The sequence below is a fragment of the Triticum dicoccoides genome, chromosome 3A (assembly GCF_002162155.2).
Source record: "Triticum dicoccoides isolate Atlit2015 ecotype Zavitan chromosome 3A, WEW_v2.0, whole genome shotgun sequence".
Lineage (NCBI taxonomy): Eukaryota > Viridiplantae > Streptophyta > Magnoliopsida > Poales > Poaceae > Triticum > Triticum dicoccoides.
In genome coordinates, this window is record NC_041384.1 from 43,338,292 (window position 1) to 43,353,202 (window position 14,911).

Genomic DNA, 14,911 nt, shown 5'->3' on the forward strand with positions numbered 1-14,911 from the left:
GAGAAAGGCCACCGGTGGCCCCATGAAGGCTGAGGAGGTCGCGCGATGGTGGACCGGTGGGCGTCCAAGAGGCAGTTGACCGCCGAGGCATCCCTGGTTCTCATACAGCGCCGGTTCGGCGGCCGCTCCGGCAAGGCCGTCCCAGCGGCAGGTTGAAGATACGATGGCTCCCCGCCTGGAATACTCCCCTCCAGCAACCTCCCCGGCTACCTCCCGCAGCGCTCCGGCCATGTTCCTCCCCGTCGCAGCGCCCAATCCTCTTCCTCATTGCTGCAGCGTCCATCGTCCAAATGTCGCCCCTAGTCGTCCATCAGGCGAGCGCATCCCTCCTTGCGATTTCCCAGCCTGGTTTGAATCGTGGAGTTCTTGACCCTTTTTCTCTCTGCATCAGGTGTAGGAGATTCAGATTTTGTATCCTCTGAATCATGCGTGGAACACAAGGTCCTTTGATTATTGCTTCTCACTACAGATCATAGTTGGTTTCAGCAGCCTTTGGCGTAATGTTGCCAGGTAGGAAGAGATGATCCAGAGTTACTGAAGCAAGAAGAGATCTAGCAGAAATAGTGATTTAACTTGCAATCACTCACGAAGTTTTATTTTACTACTGCTTTTGTTTCAGGTATCTGAGTCCATTGTCAGCTGCTCCTTTGACAGGGTAGTTGGCTTTGGACTTTATGAACGGGGTTTTCCATCGATATGATTTGAGCATTTTGTCTGCACTGGATATTTGTGTACGCATACATACTCCTTATGCTTGAACTACAAATACGCAGGTAAGTGTGTTGAGATTGGTCTGCCTGAACTAATTCTCTTGGTTAGCTTGTTTTTTGCTTAGTGTACCCGAGGTTCATCTCGGGATTCCTGATCCGCATGTCGATCTCGCATATACACTTGTTGCGTATGTGTTGCATTGCATCAATTAATTGGCTAAATGCTATTGTGAATATAATTAATTCTTCCTCGCCTAAATTTTTTGTTTTCTTAAGCTTACTAATACATGATAGTGTTGTGAAGTACTCCCTCCGTAATATTTTTTATTTTTTGTCTATTCCATGAAGAGTGCCTACTGAGGTTACAGAACTGGATAGAAGTTCATTATGATAGTTCATACAGAGAGTTCATTATGAGAGTTCATACAGAGAGCATCAGGTACTTGTTTTTGCTTAATATTACTACCGAACTGTTCACACGGAGTGTAGTTTAGAAATTTGATATCCCATATTTGTTCTGTTGTGAAGATGGTGTTTGCTATTTCTTGGTACAAAAAAAATTTCCTCAACTAATCTTTCAGTACAAGGAGAGTAGTTGACACACTGACACTTCAGAATATTGACATCGTTACTGAAGTTTGGTAGTGCTGTTTTCATGTTTTTTTTAGAGTCAATTACACTAGTGGTGCTACAACTTGGCATAAACGATCACTTTGGTGCTAGAAGTTGCGGGGTACATTGAAGTGGTGCAAAAACTTGACATTGGCATGCAAATACAATGCTTATCTCGTTTGTATACCTAGTCATTGCTGACTAGGCATATGGGGCCCGCTGTCAGCCACTAGACCAGAGAGAAGGGGCTTATGGCCTGATTTTTTTGAGAAACACCCTCGAGATAAAAAATTCACAAAAGAGCCCCTGTTGACGTTGTAGAGGTGGCCTTTTTCTCACCGACCAGTGGGTCCCGCCTGTCATCAGAGATTGAAAATTAAACTAAATTAAAACTAAGGATGGCAGGTATCGAACCCTAGAACAAATCTGTTAAATCAATACAGCTAACCAACACACCTTTACGTTGGCTTGTTTAGCACGGGTAACAAGCTTGTATATATAATTCACCCGCAAAAAAAAAGCTTGTATATATAATTAACTTGGCTGCATGCGGAGCTTATATGGGCCGCAGATAGTTCGGCCCATTATGCACCTGTTCTTTTTTTAAAAAATATTTGTAAAATGTAATTAATAAAAATTATATGTATGATACACAGACGTGGGAGAGGTAGCATTTAAATATACATCCGTGTATGATATAAAAAGTATTTAGTTAATATAGACATTTAATAAAAATTAAAATGTTTAATGAATACATAATATTACACAATCGAGTCTTATATTTAAAATATACAATTTTTTAATATAATTATTGAAAATGTTGAATAACTAAAATAATATTTTGAAATTGTAATTTATCTTTTTATTATAAATTATGCAAACATTTATATAATTAGTAAATTATTATTATGAGTATTTTAACTTAATAGGTGAACAATGTTTTAAAATAATTTATTATTTTTATTACTGAGATTATAATTTGGAATTTTAAGGCAAATATAATTTAGATACTTTCTACAGTTATTTTTAACTAATAGGTGCCAACTGGGCCGGAAGATCTGCAGCCCATTTAACCTCCTCCAGCACCGAGGTCAAATACATAAAATGTTGTTATCCGGTTTGTGCCGATAGAACATTATGTTTGGAGTGGTTTGCCGGCTCCAGTTCCTGGTCGAGGTGTTGTGTTTGAGACTTGGCGCTGCAATTGTCTTTTAGTTTTCGCCTCTTAGGTTACAGGCGGACCCACTTCTCATATTGAGTTTACAAAATTTCCACGTCAATTGGTATTTTTTTAAAGAAAATAATATTTCGAGGGTGTTTTTGAAAAAATCAGCCCACACGTCCCTTTTCTCTGGTCAAGTGTTCTCCTAGTATTTGAAAAAAGAACTTCAGCCTCTCTCTGAACTAGGAACCGATGGATAGTTATCAACAAAAATATGGATTATAGTACAGATTAAAGAATTGATGGAAGAACCAGTTGCTGGTTCCGGCTCATGACAAATCATATATATCAAGTTTCCTCGTTTAGCTACAGAATACTGATAGGGAAATGCATATGTACAGTAACTTTTTTTAGACAAAATATAGTAACTGCAAAGTAGACGAGTCTTTTCCTTGCCAACCCATCTCTCTCCATTGTTCAGATATTATTCCCAGAAGCTCAGTTCCAGGAAAGGAAGCACACCATAGGGCCTTCAGTTCGTCCTGATAGAGCAAAAAATAAGATGACACCTAATTAATTAGATCCAATTTATGAAGTGGCATCTTGTATCAAAGCTTGCAAAAAATAGCACATCAACTTGATTAAAAAAAAGAGTCAATTACATTGTTGGTGCTACAACTTGGCATAAACGGTCACTTTGGTGCTAGAAGTTGTGGCGTACATCGAAGTGGTGCAAAAACTTGGCATTGACGTGCAAATACGGTGTTTATCTCGTTTATATACGGAGTCGGTGCTGACCAGACGCGTGGGGCCAGCTGTCAGCGACTAGACTAGAGAAAAGGGACGTGTGGGCTGATTTTTTCAAAAACACCCTCGAAATATTATTTTCTTTTAAAAAATACCAATTGACATGGAAATTTTGTAACCTCAATATGAGAAGTGGGTCTGCCTGTAACCTAAGAGGCGAAAACTAAAAGACAATTGCACGTCAATGTCAAGTTTTTGCACCACTTCGATGTACGCCATAACTTCTAGCACCAAAGTGACCGTTTATGCCAAGTTGTAGCACCAACAGTGTAATTGACTCTTTTTTTTAATCAAGTTGGTGTGCTTTTTTTTGCAAGCTTTGATACAAGATGCCACTTCATAAATTGGATCTAATTAATTAGGTGTCATCTTATTTTTTGCTCTATCAGGACGAACTGAAGGCCCTATGGTGTGCTTCCTTTCCTGGAACTGAGCTTCTGGGAATAATATCTGAATAATGGAGAGAGATGGATTGGCAAGGAAAAGACTCGTCTACTTTGCAGTTACTATATTTTGTCTAGAAAAAGTTATTGTACATATGCATTTCCCTATCAGTATTCTGTAGCTAAACAAGGAAACTTGATATATATGATTTGTCATGAGCTGGAACCAGCAACTGGTTCTTCCATCAATTCTTTAATCTATACTGTAGTCCATATTTTTGTTGATAACTATCCATCGGTTCCTAGTTCAGAGAGAGGCTGAAGTTCTTTTTTCAAATACTTGGAGAACACTTGTGATGCAGTGGCAACTTGTGGGGCGTAAATAATGTATGAAATCACCTAAAATAGGTACGACAACTCAAGGTGGTATTATCGACACTTATGGGCCCGGATGACTAAGACTATTGAGACTGATACTTGTGAGCCCGAACGAGTAATATTCGTACTTGTGAGCCCGAATGCCTCAAAGCGGTACTTGCAACCCTGGACGATGTAGAGCTGTACTTGTGAGTCCGGACGACTAAGGGCAGTACTTTGACCTCGGATAACTACGACCGGTACTTGTGAGCTTGGCGACTCAGAGTGACTAGTAGTGGTATTGGTGTCTCGGATGCCGTAGAGGGGCACGGTATGGTATTGGTGTCCCGGATGCCGTAGAGGGGCACGAGATGGTATTGGTGTCCCGGATGCCGTAGAGGGGCACGGGATGGTATTGATGGCCCGGACGAGCCATAATGGTATTTGTAGGCACACAACTAGAACTATGGGTCGTTTCAAGGCATTTCCAGCCATTGGCCCCTCAGGAGGGGCAAAAAATCGCCCCCTGAGGGCGCACCAGCGCTAAACCGCGCACTGGGGGCGTGATGCCCCCCAGTCGCGGCCCCCCACGGGTTTTTAAAATATTTAAATTCGGCGCAAACACAACGCAAACACGGGCGAGTTCATTCAAATTTAAACATATTTTTACAAAAAAAAGAAAAAAACTAGCGCGGGCTACCCCGCCGTCTTCCTCGCCGCCCGCCTCGCCGCCCCCCCACGCGGTTCTACATGCCGAGGAGGCTGTAGAACCGCGTGTAGTCACCGCCGCCGTCATCGTCGCCCCCGCCTACGCCTCCGCCGTCCCTGCTGCATCCCTCCCCCGGTTGGCGCGACGGGTTGGACGGTCCAGGGGCGTCGTCGTCGTCGCTATCGAGGACGACGACACCGTCCTCGTCCTCGCACCCACGTTTGCGGGCGGCGATCTCCTCCAGGGCCCGGCGCTGCCGGACCATCTCCTCGCGCAGGTAGTCGTCGTGCGACCACCGCATGGCGTCCTCGTCGGAGAAGCCGCGCCGGGCTATCTCCTCGTACTTCGGGGGGAGGCTGGACTCCACCTTGGGCTCGACGAGGGCGCCGGAGCTGCGGGTACGCGCGCTGACAGGCGTGTCCTGGGGCTCCGGCTTGACGGGGCGGAGGTGGAGGCAGGGAGAGCCGCCGGACGAGGAGGAGGACACCCCGGTCTCCATGTGCCTCGGCGTCCAGGAGCTTCCCCGGCGGCGTGAGAAGGACGGGGGAGCGAGGTACTCGAGGCACGACATGTTGCCGCCCTCGATGTACTCGAGGACGGACTCCAACATGCGCCTGGGCACGCCCCACCACCGACGCCGGTCGTCGGCGTTGAACCTGCCGGAGGGCACGACGCCGTTGGTGGCCTTGAGCTGCTCGTCGTGCCGGCGGCAGAAGTACGGCTCCCAGATTGGGCTGTCGGGGACGTACCGGGGCCCCTCCCTCGCCGCACGCGGCAGGGACGAGCGGATGCGTGCGATCTCCGCACGCCGCGCCGGCCGGTGGGTACCGGGGGCACCGGCACGCCGCCGGCGCTGATCCTCCACGCCCCGGGCACCCGCATGTCCGGCGGGACCGGGTACTCGGCCTCGAAAAGGAGGCGAGCCTCGTCCTCGTGCAGATGACGGCGCCTGGGAAACGCTCGGCCATGCTTTCTCAACTGGTGACGGCGAGAGGAGGAAAGGGGGAGAAATGAGCGCGTCGTCGGTGGATGATCGGGGTGAGTCACTCCGGCGCGCTTGCAGTCGGCTTTTATAGGCGGAGCCCGTTACGCGTGGCGTGATTGCGTGGCGGCCGAGGGACGCGTCGCCCAGCCTTCACTGCGCCGCCCGTCAGGCATCAATGGAGGCTGACCGGCGCGGCAGCGCGCGGCAGCTTTGGCATTGATTCGCCGCGGGAAACGAGGCGATGAGGACGACGAAGGGGCGAGAAGAAAGTAGAGTCGCTGACGCGGCGGGCCCGCGGCTCTTCGTGCCAAAAAGGATTCGTCCGGCGCCCCCGAGCGACCCCCAGCACACCGGGTTCGGGTTGGGTCCGCCGGCGCCAATTTCGGCCCGAGCCGGCGAAAACTGGGCTCTTGGGGGCGCGACTGAGCTGATTTTTTGGCGACGGCGGACGAAAATACGCCTGGGGGTCCTTGGGGGCGCGGCTGGAGATGCTCTCAATCCCACTACTAACACTATGAGTCTTTCAATCCCACAAGTAACATCATATGGGTCGTCTGAACCCAAAACTACAAGTATGTATCGTCTGAGTCAACAATCACCAGTATGAGTCGTCCGGTCCCACAACTAACACTATGGGTCGCCCTATCCCACTACTAGCACTATGGGTCCTCCTAACGAAGAACTACAAGTATGGGTTGTCCGGACCCACAAGTAGCATTACCAGTCATCTAAAAGAGAGAAGTGCATATTTCAACCCCGAACTCTTGCCCTGGTCTAATTTACAACCCCAAACTCCAATGCCGTCTAAATTACAACCCCCAACTCTCAAAACCGGCTAGGATTCAACCCTCTCCTCTCCGTTGACCGGTTTTGACCATTCAACAGGTCCAGTCAGCATGCCACGTCAGCAAAAAAATTTAAATCTGTAAAATCAAAAAAATCCAGGAAAAGAAATAAAATTTTTCAAATTTTCAGGAAAAAATCAGGGAAAAAAAAAACGAATTTCCGAAAAACAAAATTATCAATATTTCCATGAAAAACCAAAGAATACTTGAAATAAAAAAAACTCCAGTGAAAATTTTCAAATTCCCAAGAAAAATATTTAAAAATGTAAAATAAAAAAGTTAAAATTTCTAGAAAAAGTAATTTCCAAAAAATATATTATTTTTATTTTTTTCCCGAAAATTACAGGAAAAAGTTCTTGAATTTTTTTCGCAAACTTTTTCCCCGGGAAATTTTATTTCGGATTTTTTCTCGATCTTACATATTTTTAATTATATTTTCTTGAAATTTTGAATTTTTTTCTAATGTGGCATGCTGATTGGACCCGTTGACTGGTCAAAACAGGTCGCCCTGGTCAAAACCAGTCAACAAGGAGGGGAGGGTTGAATCCTGACCGGATTTGAGAGTTGAGGGTTGTAATTTAGATGGTATTGAAGTTCGGGGTTGTAAATTAGACTAGGGCAAGAGTTCGGGATTGAAAAATGCACTTCTCTCCATCTAAAACCACAACTACCTTAACAGGTAGTCTCGACACACTATGATTGATACTTGTGAGCGCGAACGAGTAAGTGTGGTGCTTGTGGGCATGAATGACTAAGAGTGGTACTTGTGGGGTCGTATGAGTAAGACCAGTACTCGTGGACCCGAAATACTAAGAGCAATGCTTGTGGGCCTGAAGAACTAAGATCTGTTCTTGTGAACCCAGACGACTAAGATCGGTACTAGTGAGCCTGAGCGAGTATGATCATTCTGCACGCAGCGAGAACTTAAGAACGAGGATGATGTTGAATGGTTCGTTAGTAGGCCTTTTGTCTTCCATCTTCGCGCGGGTCGGGATGAAAGGTATCCTTAGTGACATTCACTTCAAGTTTTGTTATCCAAAGGATGGAATGATGTGATAATTATTTTTATCTATGTTTCATATCATCGGATTATAATTTCCAATATATCTTCAGTTCCAACCTTCTCTTGAACTGAACCATTTGTGAGTACTGGTTTTCTCTTCAAATTTCCTCGTAAAAATAGTGCTGCTTGCACAAACATGTCATTTACACTATACTGGAACATGCGCGTCTCCAACAGTGATTTTACATTAAACTGTAGTTTTTTTTTCCTGATATGATAGTGTTAGTTTTAGTAAACTATAGGTTGGAAGTATGACGGTAATTTAGTAAAACTTCTACTGACGATCGTTACCAATTAACTCCACACCTGTTCCTTTGTGCAGCTAGCCGTTCTCTCTCAAGTCTGTCAGGATAGGACCGAAGCACACACCGAAGTAACCTGAACCTTAAACATCCTGCAGATCGTCGGTCCACTCAATCTGCTCATCACGAAGCAGTAAATCATTTCCTGCTCATCATGAAGTAGCAAACCAGTTCTGTGCTAGACCACCAATCGCGTGCATGTACTCATGGCTCACAAAAATATAAATAGAAGTTGGTAATATAGCTTCCTTTTCTAGACCTCCAGATTCCATCAACACATACATTTGTTGGCTTTTCTTGCCAAGAAAACTGCAGAGAGGTAAAGGCTGGTGAAAATCGAGACATGAAGCCTTTTTGTCAGCTAAGTTTAAGTTATTTGTTGGCTTTTCTTGCCAAGAAAACTGCAGAGAGGTGAAGGCTGGTGAAAATCGAGACATGAAGCCTTTTTGTCAGCTAAGTTTAAGTTGATTCAGACAACGCACGCGACAAAGGGAGAGGGTGAACAATGATTGCAATATGTACTCTTTTCCATCCATGGAGATGATATGAGAGCAATGTGGGTATTCATGCCCCCATTTTTCCCCTAGCTTTAAACTGCACACAGAGAAGTAAAATTGTGCAAAGGACTACTACTGGTCATTGTTGTCTGAAAACACGGAAGAGAGATCAGAGTTCGGAGAACATCGTCATGACCTGCAAAGGACAGAGGATAATTAGGATCGATCGACTATGTCTTTCTGCATATAACATACAAATAAATAAATTGGAGTCAATCATGTGGTGGATTAAAAATGAACTCTCTTTTGCTGAATTTCAATCATGTCGATGGTAAAGTGTAACAACTAAAATCAGGTAGAGAAGACAATGAATCACATAATAGCGAACTCATGCACAACTTATTTGCGCAATAGCCCTATCCAGAAACAATAAGATCCTTTTCTTGTTTTATGGTATTAATAGTTGCTTTATAAAAAATACCAGTAGTTAAATATTCTTGAAAATTCCTTATGTTAGAGTGGAAAGCCCTGGAAAGTTAGGACTGAGGAGCCAGGCGAAGGGGAAACTAAAGTATTTGAGAGGTGCTGTGCTATACACACGACAAATTTGCACGATAGGTAGACGACGATGGAATCCAGCCGGACATGCATATGACTGAGAACAACAATAGCCACTGGATTTGCTTGTCGTGCATAGGTCGGGCACAAGTATCGTGCGTGAAGCTGTTTCGAAAGTATTTTAACTGGGCAGATAAAAGATAAACTGTGCATAGTTTTCTATTGGCTGGACAGTCTGACAAATTAGGGTAATTTCAGGTCAACCTCATCCTTGTGGAAGTCAGTTGCGGGGAGGTCCAGATCCTGTTGCTCCCAAAGCATGTGCATGAAGACATAGTGTGTGTCATTAAGCTAACCATATGTTGCAGTCCCTGACTAATGTCCAGTTGCATCTTTGCTCGCCCACCGCAGCACTGACAACTGCGGCTCCTTCATCCTTCATCCTGCATGTCCTCATATCTCTTGATTAGTTGGGAACTTGGGATCTGCAGAGAGTATTGATATGATATAGAGACGGCAGATGCAAACAATATAATTTCTTTACTAAAACCAGAAGCGCAATACCTAAACGGATCGATTTAGAAGAGAAGACCAAACTTGAGGCTCTGGCGGCCGGAGTTATGTTGCAGATGAACCAGTAGGGTCATTCCATGCGCAGGGAGTCTCCTTCCACCCCGCCCTTGCCGTTGTACTCAACCATGTGCTCCTCCACGTTCCCGAGCCCGAGGAACCTCCAGCGGGCGGCATGCACGGCGGTGGATGCAGCCTCGGAGCCGTCTCACGAGTCACGAGGGACCCGGCCGGAGTGGGAGCGGAGATTAATCCGAGAGCCAAGGATGAGACCTCCTGGGGAAGGAGCGCTGATGGTGGGAGAAACTGGAATTCATGGTCGGAGCTGGTGGCAGGCGATGTGGCGGCGGCCGCCGGTGGCGCTAGGGTTAGCATCGCCCACGAAAGAGGGTAAGAGGAATGAGAGATGGAATGTGTGGCTCTGTCTTGGGCCTCCCTGGGCCTGCGCACCTTGTTGCGTCAAACGCGGGACAGATAGGACTATTATACCCTTACTAGTTGGATGCACGTTGCCACGGGACAGAAACATTTATAAAGGCAATAAGCGATCAAATTACAACAATAGTAAATGCTCAATGCATCTCCGGCTACACGCATCATGTGCCATCTCCTCTTAAACTCGGCTCCCAAGCGAGTATTGAGTTAGGAGACAAACAATATGGTCATGTACTAAGAACCTCACATTAACATGGATAATGAAGGGTTAGACATCCAGCGGCAACATCTGCCGGTTGGTAGCAGTGGCCATGATAAACAAAATATGGAAATCATGCTTGGGTTCTTCCCTGTTACTCAAACCACATATCTATCTTTCGTAATACATTCCACTCGAGCAAAAAAAAAAAAGAAATACATTACTTACCTGTAGTTGTTCTCTTTGTATCATGTACATCAAATACAAGAAAATTGTCTAATGAGGATTAATCTAAGTGATATGCAACAAAGATCACGCAACAAAATGAGTCACTAGTACACAAACTCTTTATCTGAAATATGGCTTTATTTCAACAATATAAAAAGGCAATTGCAAGATTACATCCAGCTGGCTACAACTAAAAAATAAAACAAAATAAAAAAAATGCATGGAAAGTCCACAACTTACAAGTTCATTTCGAACAGAGTTGATTTCCCCTCCGATAAAACTATCTGTTAGCACAAGCTTGAGCATCACCACTTTCAAAAACCAGAATAGAGAGGACCAAGTGTTGTCATATATATATATAAGAGAGCCCTTGTTTCCCGTCTCCTATGAATTTCAAAAGAAGGGAGGAATTTGACCATGCCCCCCACACCCTGAACCTCTAACCGGAATATCAACCATTGCCGTTCTCCGGCTGCCTTCCCACGCTCGACCTTGCCGCTCGACCTTGCGAGCTTGCCTGACCTTTTCTCTAGTGCATCTTTGTAGCCATACTAACCTTGCTGTATCAACATGTAATTGCGGCCATGCCGCTAAATGGAGTGTAGTAGGGAAAGGACATCATGTCGATGTCTGACGCGACCTTGGTATCCGAGAAATGATGATGTATTCCCTGTAGGTTCTCCTGCCTGTTAGAGTCATCCGCCTTCCGGTCCCTTGCTACTATTCGTCCAATGTGTCAATCGGTGCACTTGCACTCTTGATTGGTGTCGCTGACGTATCACTCTGTGTGTCTAGCTGCGAGTGTAGCAAAGGTGAAATATGTTAGATTGATGTTGTTTGAAATTAAATGGAAAATAAGAAAACCACGTCGGTGTATGACAAATAGCTAATAAATACATGTTGGAATCCTTCGAGGAACATGGGATGAACTGGGAGGACCATTTGTTCGAGGAATTGGAGTCGAGTGAATTGTTTTAGTTCGGCAAGTGTTTTTTTAAACTTGTAGTCATGCAAGTAGCCGACCAAAGGTCCATATAGCAAATTCCAGAATTTATGTCACCTCAAAGTCAAAATCATCAATTTTCAAAATCTGTGATGCATCACAATAATTCATATTATACATAAATAGAGCTTTGAAATATGACGAGCCTGCTTTGTAAAAAAGCCTATTACATTTTGAAACTTCTAATATATTTTAACATAAGCTGTGTATGGCGGCGCAAATCATTGTGAACCCGATATATAACAGATACAACAAGGAAACATGTGATAATGTAAGTTACCTTGTGAGAGAAACAACCTTCATGTTGACTTCTGCGCACATCAGTATTTTCCTGTAGGTTAGGAAAGTGCCTCTAGAAATGGTCAACTACACTGCATAACAGAATAATCAAGACTCAAGAGCATCAGTTGTGAATGTTGCAAGATAGACAAAATTATACGGAGAAAAAGGATATATCACAGAAACCTAGCATATAGAAAGCTTTTTTTTTCAAGAGTCGTTCATGTAATCCTTCTGAGGCTGAGGGTGGTATTAAAATATCTCCCTAAATATAAGTCCCTTGATGTCTTTGTTGGTAAACTTTTCCTTGTTCAAGATCAAACATAATTTTTCAAAATTGGTTACATGATGGTATTCCCTCCACTTCCGCTAGGCCATGAAAATAGGGTGAAACCATGAATATATGATTTTTGTAATGTAAATACAAATGGCGGCGAACTGGTCGGATCACTTAAAACATGACTGTGAAAATTGGATGCGTACCACTTGTGTGCTTGCTCGACCCCGCAACCTGAAGCATCATTTCTCGCTTGCGTGCCGCTAGCCCTGAGCTATAAGCCACCGCCATGCAGCGGTCATAGACATGTGCAACGGTACAACAACACCGCATCCCCATTCCGATATTCGTGACACACCAGCTCACGCTAACTGGTACCAGCGGGCATCCTATCTATTGGGATACCCCTCATAACCTGCAAAATCTGTAATTTAAATCTTAATGTGATTATAGAAATTCGAATATTCCATACATTTAGAGTAAGCTACAGTTGAACAAGCAACTGGAAGACGCAATTTACACTTCAATGCATAATTATCCGGACTGGGAAATAAGATCGAAATAGTTATAAGGCAGTAAAATTCCCTCACCATCTCTGAAGTCCAGGTCTTCCGCTCTCTATATCAGAAGTCATGCTTTGATTGTAACTCAAACTGCTGACGCTGCACTATCAATATCTATCTCATTCCCATCTTCATAAAAAGGTAACACCATATCAATGTCAAAACCTCTAAGCAAGAGAATACTCCAGTTTAAGAAAAATGTGTCAGTTTAAAAAAATGTGTGTAAAGATTACACTGAAACAAGTTGTAACCTCAGGGCGCCATCCCAGGACTATCAATTACTCCCTCCGTTTTTATTTACTCTGCATATTAGAGTTGACTGAAGTCAAACTTTGTAAAGTTTGACCAAGTTTATAGAAAACAATATAGACATTTATCATAATAAATCTATACGATGTGAAAGTACATTTAATAATAAATCTAATGTTGTTGATTTGTTATTGTATATCTTAATATTTTTGTATATAAACTAGGTCAAAGTTTGTAAAGCTTGACTTTGACCAAAGCTAATATGCGAACTAAATAAAAACGGAGGGAGTACCAATTAAGCATCAGAACAAGCAGAATCTGCTTTGCCATAAACTTGAAACAATGAAACTCAATTACAACTCAAAATCTCTAATGGACCACCATACAGTAACAGTTGGTTTGCACCAACGATCTAGTTACAAATTCCAATTCACTTCTACATATTAGCCAGGCAATCCAGAACGATTTACCATGTCATCAAGTACCCAAGGCACATTTAAACAAAGAAACAAATATCACAAAAGCACTAAATTTGAAGGCTGAAGTACTATATCAATAACGGGGAGAGGTAGCGCAACAAGGGGCACCACAATTCACATCTACCTTTAGTTGGAGTTATTGTAGGTGGGTACCTCGTGGATGGGTAGGGCACCGGGCATGAACGTCTTTGAGAGGTAGCAGAGGACTAAGACCAGGCTGTTGTCTAGAGCTTGGGCCGCATCTCCTCTCCCTCATGTTCTTCTTGCCGCCTTCAAACATCCTCCATCTCAGGCATTTTAGTTGACTTCGGTGACTGTCTCTAGTGGAGAGGTGCCGCCGGTGGGGTAGGGGATTGGGTTGGGGCTAGACTGGTTGCTGATGGATCGTTGTGAGACCAATGTCCTTGGCAACCCAACTTGAAGCTGCTCTCGGCATCGTTGCCTGCCACCACGATAAACGGTTGGGGTTAGGGCCTGGGTAGGGCGGGAGCGAGGTGGAATTGGGGATTGGGTGGGTCGAGCTCGATTGGGAAGGGATTAGAGAGAGAGAGAGAGAGAGAGAGAGAGAGAGAGAGAGGAAGAACCGACGATACAGGGGTGATGAGGCTCAATGTCCGCCGCCACCTCCACCACCACAGCTCGCGTAACTCTCCTAGAACTCCGTCGCCGCTTCCACCGTCATGGCTGACCACCACAAACTCCCTCCCCTCCATCGCACGGTCCATGGTCATACCACTTCTTCTAGGGCCGGTGTCGATCCCGACCATGGCTTCCATGCGGGCATGGCCAAGGAGGCGGCCATGGCGAAAGTTTCATGGGTGGGGCGGCATATCACCGATGGTGGTAGAGGGAGGCGCAATCAAGGAAGAAGGGGCCGTTCGGTGGTCATCCGAGAGGGTGGCGTCCGAGGTGGGTGGTCGTGGGGATGGGGTGCGGGTGGTTTGTGTTTTGGGGGAGGGAGGATACAGATCGGCAGTTCAGGGGAGGAGGCGGAAAACATGTGTTGTTTCAATTTTTTCCGCTGTCAAACGTGGGTTTTCTCTCTGCTATTTTTTGTTGCGGGGTCGTACGAGGGAAGTCGAACCATCGAAGAAGGTGAAACCATCACGACGTTTGATCCTCCTTTAATAGTAGATTACAAAAAAAATACTTTAACGAGTTTCCAGATCTAACGGCCAGAAAAATTCATAGATGGAGTTACGTGAAATTACAAGTCGTAACTTTTCAATCACCGTAAAAGAGCTCTTTATCAAAAGTCGAAACGGGCAGCCCGGCCTTTCCCAGTCATGTCTGGACGTAAATATATTCTCACCAACGCCGGCCGGCCGGCAGGGCGATGACTGGGTCCAGCTGATCACGAATTCATGACTGGGTCCAGCGATCGATATTTTGGTGGTGCATGTGACCTTCCCTTGTCAAAGTCCACGTCGTCTTATGCTGTTGGAATCATAGAAAGTGAAGAGATAACATATGATGACTTCGATTGGGTGGTGTCTTTCGATTACCCGGTCTTGAACTCCGGGGTGAAAACCTTATGTGATACCCTAGTTGATTATATTTGGCAATGTCGGTGTTTTTTGCATCGTTACCCCGTTGAAGACATTGCTTGGAGTTTGCTTGACTTGATCTCCAGGGTGAA

General features: G+C 44.8%; 2 long non-coding RNA genes across 3 annotated transcripts; one reads left to right on the top strand and one right to left on the bottom strand.

Moving 5' to 3' along the window:
• Positions 1–391: 391 nt before the first annotated feature.
• LOC119266949 lies at positions 392–8,312 on the top strand. Of its 2 annotated transcripts, none has more exons than XR_005132241.1 (4): positions 392–510; positions 620–773; positions 1,059–1,149; positions 7,956–8,312. It is a non-coding gene; the product is annotated as an uncharacterized LOC119266949 (long non-coding RNA). The 2 variants fall into 2 exon arrangements; XR_005132240.1 differs by lacking the exon at positions 7,956–8,312 and adding an exon at positions 3,681–3,931.
• A 45-nt stretch (positions 8,313–8,357) lies between these two features.
• Positions 8,358–9,978, bottom strand: LOC119266948. Its single transcript, XR_005132239.1, has 3 exons — positions 9,555–9,978; positions 9,347–9,475; positions 8,358–8,628 (listed from the first exon to the last, which is right to left on the bottom strand). It is a non-coding gene; the product is annotated as an uncharacterized LOC119266948 (long non-coding RNA).
• Between the last annotated feature and the right edge of the window lie 4,933 nt (positions 9,979–14,911).